At 49.5% G+C, this 9,977-nt stretch overlaps 1 non-coding gene across 1 annotated transcript; it reads right to left on the bottom strand.

The window, feature by feature from the left end:
* Positions 1 to 9,637: 9,637 nt before the first annotated feature.
* Positions 9,638 to 9,773, bottom strand: LOC119921730. Its single transcript, XR_005448584.1, has one exon. It is a non-coding gene; the product is annotated as a small nucleolar RNA SNORA7 (small nucleolar RNA).
* Positions 9,774 to 9,977: the final 204 nt, after the last annotated feature.

Here is a 9,977-nt window from a genome sequence, read left to right as displayed (position 1 = left end):
CAGACCTGGAACCAAGTCCCGATTGCAACACGTTTGGTTCTGTGTGACCTTGGCCAAGAAACTTTGGAACCTGTGTGCCTCAGCTGACATTCCTGTAAACCTGATGATGAACTACGTGTTAACACACTTCCACAGGCTGCGAGCCCCGATGTTGGACGCGGGTTACCTCTGCTCTGGTCGTACGGTCCCCACACCCTCGATTGGCCAAGAGTAATCGCTGAACCAACTGTACTGTGAGAAGGCGGAGGCGACAGAGGCCAGCCTGGGCACCCACCCAAACAATGCGGCAATGTCACCGTAGGAGGTTGCGTGGCGTGTCTGATCGGGGCACAAAGACCTCAGGGAGTCGTAATCAGATGATCTGTCTTGACTGGCGTTCACCTCCGCCTCCCGAACTACCAGCCCCATCGTGCCCCGCAGCCGGGCCTGACGCCATGGGTCAGAACGCGGATGTCGCGGGCGACGGTTGTTTAGAAGGTTTTCCGATTGAGATCGATAGTAAATATGGTATTTTTAAGTACTTGCTACCACTCCCTGTGAGGTGTAGCGCAGAGAACGCAGAGAGCCCAAATTCGGTCTAAATCAGGCTCCTTTCATCCCATTAGCTCTCGGGAGAGTTTACCACACAACCAACTGTCAAGGCACTGAAGACCGGCCCCTTGAATCCGGAGGACTTTTTGCACATACTTCCATTGGCATGAGGCCGCTTCCCTCTGGTCTAGACACCTGCCTTTGGCCGTCCCCAAGATGCTCTCACGGGAGCGAACCCTCATTAGTACCCTGCGCTTTCCCTCGTTTCCCCACGGAGCCCAGCCCAGGCACTAATCCAGTTAATCACATCCTGTCGGGAGGGTTCCGTGGAGGCTTGAGGCCCAAAGACTTCTGGAAATTGTAGTCCTATGCAGTCTCTGGACAGCGATTGCCTATACCTACCTAACTACCACCCCGTCGTGCTCCAAGACCTGTCCCGAGGCCGTTGGGGGGCTCGCAGAAAGCGCGGGTAGCCGATATTCAGCCTGGGAAAGGGCGGCTTTGCGCAGCGCTGCGACCGCGCTGAGCCTCTCCCCGCCTCCCCCAGCCCACCAGCACTTCCGTCTATAACCACAGTGAATTGATTCCTGTTGGTGTCTGTCTCCCCCTGGAGACTGAAAGCTCCTTCTAGCCGGGGAATGTGTCCCTTTTAGTGTTGGGTTGTACTCCCGCAAAAGCTGGGTACAGTGCTCTACACACAGAATACACTCAATCAACACGACTGATCAATCGATTGATTGGGTAAAACACAACACCAAAGTTCAGACTTGTGAGACATGAAGAAAAGTGGTACTGCCTAAAGTGATGGGAAAGGAAGCAGCTGGATGTGGAGGAGAGAGTTCCAATGCCGGTTCCTGACTATGTCACCATGTGGGCAAGTCCCCTCTATAAATGACTGATTGATTCATTTTTTTATTCCTTCTTTATCTATTTCTGTATAGTAACGTCTGTCTTCCCCACTAAACTGTAAGCTCACTGTAGGCAAGGATTGTGTCTGTTTATTGTTATAGTGTACTCTCCCAAGCTCTGAGCACAGTGCTTTTCATACACTAAGCGCTCAATCAATACGATTTAATGAATAAAGGAAGGAATAAATGAATGAATTCTCGGGACCTCAGTTACCTCATCTGTTAAAGGGAAGGTGAAGATTGTGAGTCCCACGCGGGGCAGGAGTGTGCCCACCCAGATTAGCATGAATCTACCCCAGCGCCAAAAACAGTACCGGCCACATAGGAAGCGCTTATGAAGAAATAACAGTAGAAAAAAACAACAACAAGGAGACCTTTCATCCCATTCGCTCTCGGAAGAGTTTAGCACACAACCAAACATCAAGGCACTGAGCGACTCCATGTAGTGAAGTCCGGCCCCTTAAATCGGGACGGGTTTTTACACTTCCTTTCATTGGCATGAGCCTGCTTCCAACTGATCCAGGCAGCCGCCCTTGGCCCTCCCCAAAATTCTCCAACTGGAACGAACCCTCGTTAGTTCTCTAGGAGAAAAAGAGTGGAATGTCGGCTCGGGGCATAAATACTTTTGGGAGTAGTAGTGTGATGCTCGTTCCAGACAGCGTTCACCACCGCCTAAAGAACTACCACTCCTGTAATGCCCCGCGGCAGTGCCTGCGGCCATTATTGTCCCTGTTGCGAGATGTTAGAGAGTGGAATGGCTGCTCGGGGCACAGATTCTCTGGACATTGTAGTGTGATGCTCGTTTTAGGCAGCTTTCACCTCCATCTACTGAACAAGCGCTCCTGTTCACCCCCGCGAGGGAGCCACGTCCATTTTAGGCCCTGTCGCACGTTGTGGGAGAGTGGCGTGGCGAATCGGGCTACAATGATTTCTGAGAGTTGTAGCGTGATGTTCGTTGAATAGTGCGTTCACATCCGCGTACCCAACTATCACTCCCCTCATGCCCTGCCGGGGAACCTCAGCCATGTCAGGCCCTCTCGGAAGGAGATTGACACATGGTTCAGAGTAGAAAGGCCTCTGGGAGTTGTAGTGTGATGCTTGTTCTAGACAGCGATCGTATCCGTCTACGAAATTATCTCTCCCGTTATGCCCCGTGGCGGAGCCTCAGCCATGCCAGGACCTTTCCCGAAAACAAGGAGAGCGGCATAGTGGCCGGGACACAAAGACGTCTGGGAATTGTATTGTGATGCTTGTTCTGGACAGCGTTCACTTCCGCCTAACAAATAACCACTCGCCTCAAACTCTGTGGCCATGTCTGGCCCCATAGAGAGGTTAGTGAGAGTGGAGTGGGGGCAATGGGTACAAAGTTCTATGGGAGTTTTAGTGTGATGTTCATTCCAGACATCTTTCACCTCCACCTACAGAACCACGACTCCCATCATGCCCCGCAGGGGAGACGCAGCCATTTTCCGGAACGCAGAAGGCACTAGAGGTGGATGTTAAGGGCCCTTTCCCATTTGTAATCATAATAATTAATTATTTGTAAAGTCCCTGTTTCCACACCGCCTGAGGAGTCGAATATAAAATATGGAGACCCCAACTTCGCTTCATGTCCTGCTCCCTTAATCCCATTCCCTCCGGAAAGACTTTACCACATAACCAAATGGTGAGACACCGAGTGGCTCCACATATTGTGTTCGGGCATCATACCCTGGCTGGGTTATAACACATCCCTTGAATTTGAATAAGCCCGCTCTGCGCTGTTCAATGCAGATGTCCTTGTCTCTTCCGAAGATGCTCCTGCAAGAGCGAACCCTCATTTGACTCTCCCCTATCTGTAGGGTTCCTATGTACTCGCGCCCGATCACCGACACAGCAATTCAAGACCTGTCGCGAGGTAAAGGAAAGTGGCTTGACGGCTCGTGAGACATAGAGTTCTGAGAGGTATATTCTGACGATCATTCTGGACAGCGTTTACCTCTGTCCAACGAACTACCTCTCTGGTCATGCCCCACGTATAGGCCCGCGGACATGTCTGGTCCGAGGTGAGGGAGAGTGGCATGGCGGCTCGGGGGATAAAGACCTCTGGGAATTGTAGTGCGATGTTCGATCTAGAGAGCTTTCACCTCCGCCTAACGAGCTACCGCTCCCGTCATGCCCATGGCGGGCCATCTGCTATGCCAGGCCCGTTCCTGAGGAGAGGGAGAGGGGCGTGGCAGCTTGGGGCACAGAGTCTCCTGGGAGATGTAGTATGATGCCCGTTCTAGACAAGCTTTAACCTCCATCTACTGAACTACGACTCCTGTCCACCCCGTGGGGGAGCCACAACCATTTTAGGCCGGGTCGCGAGGGGTGGGAGAGTGTCATGGCGGCTCGGGGTACAAATATTTCCTGGAGTAGCAGTGTGATGCTGGTTCTTTACGGCTTTCACATCCGCCTACCCAACTACCACTCCAGTCATTCCCCTGCCTGGGAGGCTCGGCCAAAGGACTGAATGAATGAATGAAGGAATAAATGAATAATTTCTTGGGGCCTCAGTTACCTCATCTGTTAACGGTAAGGTGAAGACTGTGAGAACCATGTGGGGCAGGAATGTGTCCAACCAGATTATCTTGAATCTACCCCAGAGCCTAGGACGGTACCTGGCACATAGCAAGCGTTTATGAAGCAGCATGGCTGAGTGGAAAGAGCACGGGCTTTGGAGTCAGAGGTCATGGGTTCGAATCCCGGCTCCACCACATGTCTGCTGTGTGACCTAGGGCAATTCACTTAACTTCTCTGAGCCTCGGTTACCGCATCTGTAAAATGGGGATTATGACTGTGAGCCCCTCGTGGGACAACCTGATCACCTTGTATCCCCCCAGAGCGCTTAGAACAGTGCTTTGCACATAGTAAGCGCTTAACAAATGTCATTATTATTGTTATGAAGAAATACCAGTAGAAGAAACAACAAAGAGACCAATAAAAAACATGAGTCGGGAAGGAGTTCGAATTGGAAGAGAAGGAGGACTGTTTTGGACATGTGTGGTTGGAGGTTTCGAAGGGACCTAGTGCACATAGTCCCTGGCCCTAATAACTGGACAGTGTACACGGGAGGAGGGACAAAAATATATTTTCCCAGTAGGAGGACGTCATAGAGGATGACGAACTACAAAAAGACTGAAGCATCGGTTGAGCGTAATACTCCAGAGTTGCCACAGGAGGACAGCTGCCCTGATTCATCTGTCCCCGGTCAGATTCCCAGAGCTCCGCCACGATCGAAACTACCTCGCACCACCCTCAAGAAGCAGCGAAGCGAGTTGGAAAGGGCGCAGGGCTTGGATGGGGCAAACCTGGGGCCAAGCTCCTGTTGTGACACTTTGGTGCTGGGTGACCTTGGCCAAGACACTTTGGAATCTGTGTGCCTCAGTTGCCACATCTGTAAACCCGATAATGAACTACGTGATAACCCTCTTCCACAGGCTGCGAGCCCCGATGCGGGACGCAGGCTGTCTCTGCTGTGGTCCTACGGTCCCCACAGCTGCTATTGGACAAGAGTAAATGCTGAACCAAAAGCACTGCCAGAAAGCAGAGGCGTCATAGGCCAGCCTACGCAATCCGGCCGTGTCGTGGTGGGAGGGGAGTTTGGCGTGGTGGATGGGGGGATGGATGGTATAAGACTACTGGGAGTCTTAATTTGACGCTCTCTCTGGACTGGTGTTCACCCCCGCCTCCCGAGCTACCAAGTCCCATCGTGCCCAGCCTTTGGTTCCGAGACAAAGGGGCAGAGAACGGAAGGCGCCGGCGGGCGCTTGTTTAGATCGTTTTCCGTTTGAGATTGATAGTAATTCCGGTAGTTTTAAAGTACGTACTACCACTCCCTGTGAGGTGTAGCTAAGAGAATATACAGACCCTCAACCTCAGGCCAAATCGAACTCCTTTCATTCCATTCGATCTCGGAAGGGTTTGCCATACAGCCAACCGTCAAAGCACTGAGAGGCCCCATGTTCTGAAGGCCGGGCCATTAATTCGGGAGGGGTTTTACACATCTTTTCATTGGCATGAGCCCGCTACCCTGGCCCAGGCACCTGCCCTTGGCCTTCCCCAAGATGCTCCCAAATAAGCGAACCCTCATTAGTACCCGGCACTCTCCATCTGATCGCCGTGGAGCCCAGCCCAGTCACCGACCCAGTCGAGATGGTTCTGTGGAGGTCCAAAGACTTCTGGGAGTCGTAGTGTGATGCTCTCTCTGCATGGCGATCGCTTCCCCATACCGATCAACCATCCTAGTTGAACCCTATGGCCTGTCTCGAGGCCGCTGGATGGCTCGCAGAAAGCTCGGGTAGACGATATTCAGCCTGGCAAAAGGCCTCTTTGTGCAGCGCTGCAGCAGCGTTGAATCTCTCCCGGCAACCCCAGACCCCAGTTCTTCCGTATATAACGACAATGAATTGATTTCTACTGGTGTCTGTCTCAACGTGGAGACTGAAAGCTCATTGTGGCCAGGGAATATTTCTCTTTTTTTGTTGGGTTGCATTCCCACAAAAGCTGAGTACAGTGCTCGACGCACAGAATACAGTCAGTCGACATGATTGCTCAATCGACCAACTGATTGATTGAGTCAAACACAATGCGAAAATTCAGACATCTGAGACAGGAAGAAAAGTCGTACCATGTACAGTGATGCGAATGGAAAGCAGCTGGATTTGGTGGCGGGAGCTCCAATTCCGGCTCTTGACTATGTCACCCTGTGGGCAGGTCCTCTCTCTGTAAATGACTGATTGATTCAATTTTTTTCTTTCCTTATCTATTTCTGTATATTAAGGACTGTCTCCCCCTCTAGACTGTGAACTCAGTCTGGGCAGGGATTGTGTCTGTGTATTGTTATAGTGTACTCTCCCAAGCTCTGAGGACAGTGCTTTGCATATAATAAGGGCTCAATCAATGGGTTTGAGGGAATGAATGAAAGAATAAATGAATGAATTCTCGGGGCCTCATTTACCTCGTTTTAAAGGGAAGGTGAAGGCTGTGAGTCTTATGTGGGACAGAAGTGTATCCAACCAGATTATCTAGAATCTACCCCAGCGCCGAGGACAGGAAATGGCACATAGCAAGCCCTTATGAAGAAATACCAGTAGAAGAAAAAACAAAGAGACCAATACAAAAGCAGGTGCCAGGACAGGGTTCGAATTGGAAGAGAAGGACTGCTTTAGACACGTGTAGTTTCAGGTTTCGGACGGCCCTAGTGTACATGGTCCCTGCGCCAAGGAATTGGACTATGTAGACAGGAGGAGGGACAAAACATATATTTTCCCAGTAGGAGAACGTCATAGAGGATGACGAAGTACAAAAGGAACGAAGCAATGATTGAGGGCTATTGTAATACTCCAGAGTTGCCACAAGAGGGCAGCTGCCCAGATTCATCTGTGCCCGGCCGGCTCCTCTGGATTCCCAGAACCCCGCCGTCATCGAAACAACCTCGCACCACCCTCGAGTAGCAGCGAAGCGAGTTGGAAAGAGCGCAGGGCTGGAATGCGGCAGAACATGGGGCTGCTCAGGGCCTTGACGTTTGTTGTGTGGTAAACTCTCCCGAGAGCGAATGGGATGAGAGGAGCCCTCAGCCAACTGACAGTTGCAGAAAGCCCCGCTGGGCAGCTCTGAGTTGGACTGTGGTGCCAGGGAGCCATACGGTGGCCTACTGTAGTTATCAAGTGTCTAGTCTTGGCGGAGAGCCCCAGGAGGGCTTCCCGTTAATGTCTGGTGCCGTTTGGTGACAGAGAGCCCCAGGGAGGCTTTCTGCAGGTGTTCAGGTCCCTAACGAGCTGGATCCTCACGGGCGTCCCCAACCTAATTGGATAGTGAGCAAGAAGAGGCAGGTGTTTCCCCCAGCCTTTTACACTACAGTTGTTGACAGTTACATCGAGCTTTTGCGCTTAATTATCCTAATCTATCAATTACAATTTCCTTGTGTGGCATTCTCGTCTTCACTGTGGCCTCTGCGGGTGTGTCTTCGCATGGAGCTGATCTGTCTGTCTGGTTGGGATCAGAGGAAGCAATATGCCAATTTGTTAAGTTTAACAAATTGTTAACGCAAGGCATTAACTGCCCGGCCAGGGAGCCTGACATATGTAGGAAATCCCTCTAGCTCTAGGCCTAACCTTAGGTCTACAAATATTGAATAACACTAACTCTAACCCTAGCCATAGTCCTTACCCAAAAAGTAAGTTCAATCCTAGACCTAATGCTGACCTTATCCCCAACCCAAGAACTAACCCTAGCACTAGCCCTAGTGCTAACATTAACCATATTACTAAACCCTTTTCACCTTAACCCTAACAACATAAAGTGTTGACTTTATCGAAGACTAGTCCTAGGGTTGGCCTTAGGTCTACAGTAATAATAATAATAATAATAATAATAATAATAATAATAATAATAATAATGACATTTATTAAGCACTTACTATGTGCAAAGCACTGTTCTAAGCGCCGGGGAGGTTACAAGGTGATCAGGTTGTCCCACAGGGGGCTCATAGTCTTAATCCCCATTTTACAGATGAAAGTAACTGAGGCACAGAGAAGTTAGGTGACTTGCCCAAAGTCACAAAGCTGACAATTGGCCCAGCCGGGATTTGAACCCATGACCTCTGACTCCAAAGCCCGGGCTCTTTCCATTGAGCCACGCTGCTTCTCTAGACTATGGTTAGTTTACAACTAACCATAACACTCACTCCAAACCTAACCCTAGCCCTTACCTTAAATGGTAGCCTTAACCTCGTCCTAATGCTAACCCTATCCCTAACCCAAGAATTAACCCTAGCCTTAGCCCTAGCCCTGGTGTTAACCCTAACCTCACCTTAACCCTAACACCAACCCTATTTTGAAGACCAGCCCTAGGACTAGCCTTCAGCCTGCAACTAACCAAAATTGGCAGCGTATCGAGACGGTCCCTACCCAACAACAGGCTCACAGTCTAGGAGGTGGGCTAGAACCCTAACCCTAACCCTGCCCCTAGCCCTCGAGCTAACTTTAAACCTAAACCTAACCCTTAACCTATTCCTTACGCTTGACCTAACTCTAACCCTAACCATACTCCTAATCCTAGATTGAGTCTTAACCATAACCCTAAACCTTTCTCTAACCCTAGACAGAACCCGAATCCTAACCCTAACCATAGGAGTTGCCCTAGATCTAAATCTAACTATATCCCTAACCCTAACCCTAACCCTATCCCTACCCTATCCCTAACCCAGTCCTAACCCCACCCGTAGCGTTTACCATAACCATGGCCCTAACTCTGGATGAAGCACTGCAAATCTGGAAGCCTGTGCTGAGAGGTCCTTTCAGTATTTTATTCTGCAACTCTCTCAGGTCACTGCATCGTATTAATACTACTCCTAGCCCTAACCCTAAGACCAAACCTAAGCAAAACCCTAACCTTAACCATGACCCTAGCCCTAACTCTAAAGCTCACCCTAAAGCTAAACCCTAAAGCTAAACCTTGACCCTAACCCTAACCTTAACCATGACCCTAGGCCTAACTCTAAAACTCATCCTAAAGCTAAACCCTAATCCTAACCCTAACCTTAACCATCGCTGTACCCCTAGCTACAACCCTTATTCTAATCCTACCCCTAATCTTAAATCTACCCTCAATTTAACCCTAAACCTAGCACTAAACTTATCCCTAAATCTAAGCTTAAACTTAACCCTATCCATAACCCTAGCCCTAGGCATAATCCCAATCCTAAACCTAGCTCTAACCTTAACCCTAACCCAAAGCCTCACCATAACCCTAACCCTAACCCTAACCCTAACCCTAGCCCTAAACTTAAACCCATCTCTAAGCAAAATCTTAACCCTAACCCTATGGCAAGCCATTAACACTCACTGTAACCTTAACCCAAACCTTGTCTTATTTTGCCTTGTCGAGTAGGCTCTGACCCATAGATACGCCATGGATACACAATAATAATAATAATAATAATAATAATAATAATAATGGCATTTGTTAGGCGCTTACTATGTGCGAAGCACTGTTCTAAGCGTCTCCCCCAGAACACCCAACCTCCACCTGCAATCGTTCTGGTAGTGTATCGATAGACTTTTCTTGGTAAAAATATGGAAGTGTTTTACCATTGCCTCCTTTCATGCAGTAAGCTTGATTCTCTGCCCTGGACCTTCTCCCACGATGCTGCTGCCCAGCTCAGGTGAGTTTTGACATGTAACAAATTGTATTCCACTCACTAGCCACTTCCCAAGCTAGGAATGGAATGGTTATGCCTCTGCTTGATTCCCTCCCGTAGTCGAGACTGGTAAAGTACTGGAAACTCTCAAGATGCGACCCTGAGAGGGGAACCCATACCTAGCCCTAATCAAAAATTAAAAAAAAAACAAAACCTTAAGCCTAACCCATATAGAAACCCTAGCCTTACACTGACCCAAGCCCTAACCCTAAACTTAGTCCTAACCCTTACCCTAAGGCAAACCCTAACGCTAAACGCAAAAGTAGTCCTAGTCACAACCTGAACCTTCACCCTAACTCTAAGCATAAATCTAA

This window comes from Tachyglossus aculeatus (assembly GCF_015852505.1).
Source record: "Tachyglossus aculeatus isolate mTacAcu1 chromosome 12 unlocalized genomic scaffold, mTacAcu1.pri SUPER_6_unloc_4, whole genome shotgun sequence".
Classification (NCBI taxonomy): Eukaryota; Metazoa; Chordata; class Mammalia; order Monotremata; family Tachyglossidae; genus Tachyglossus; species Tachyglossus aculeatus.
This window is presented reverse-complemented; position numbering and strand designations above follow the sequence as displayed.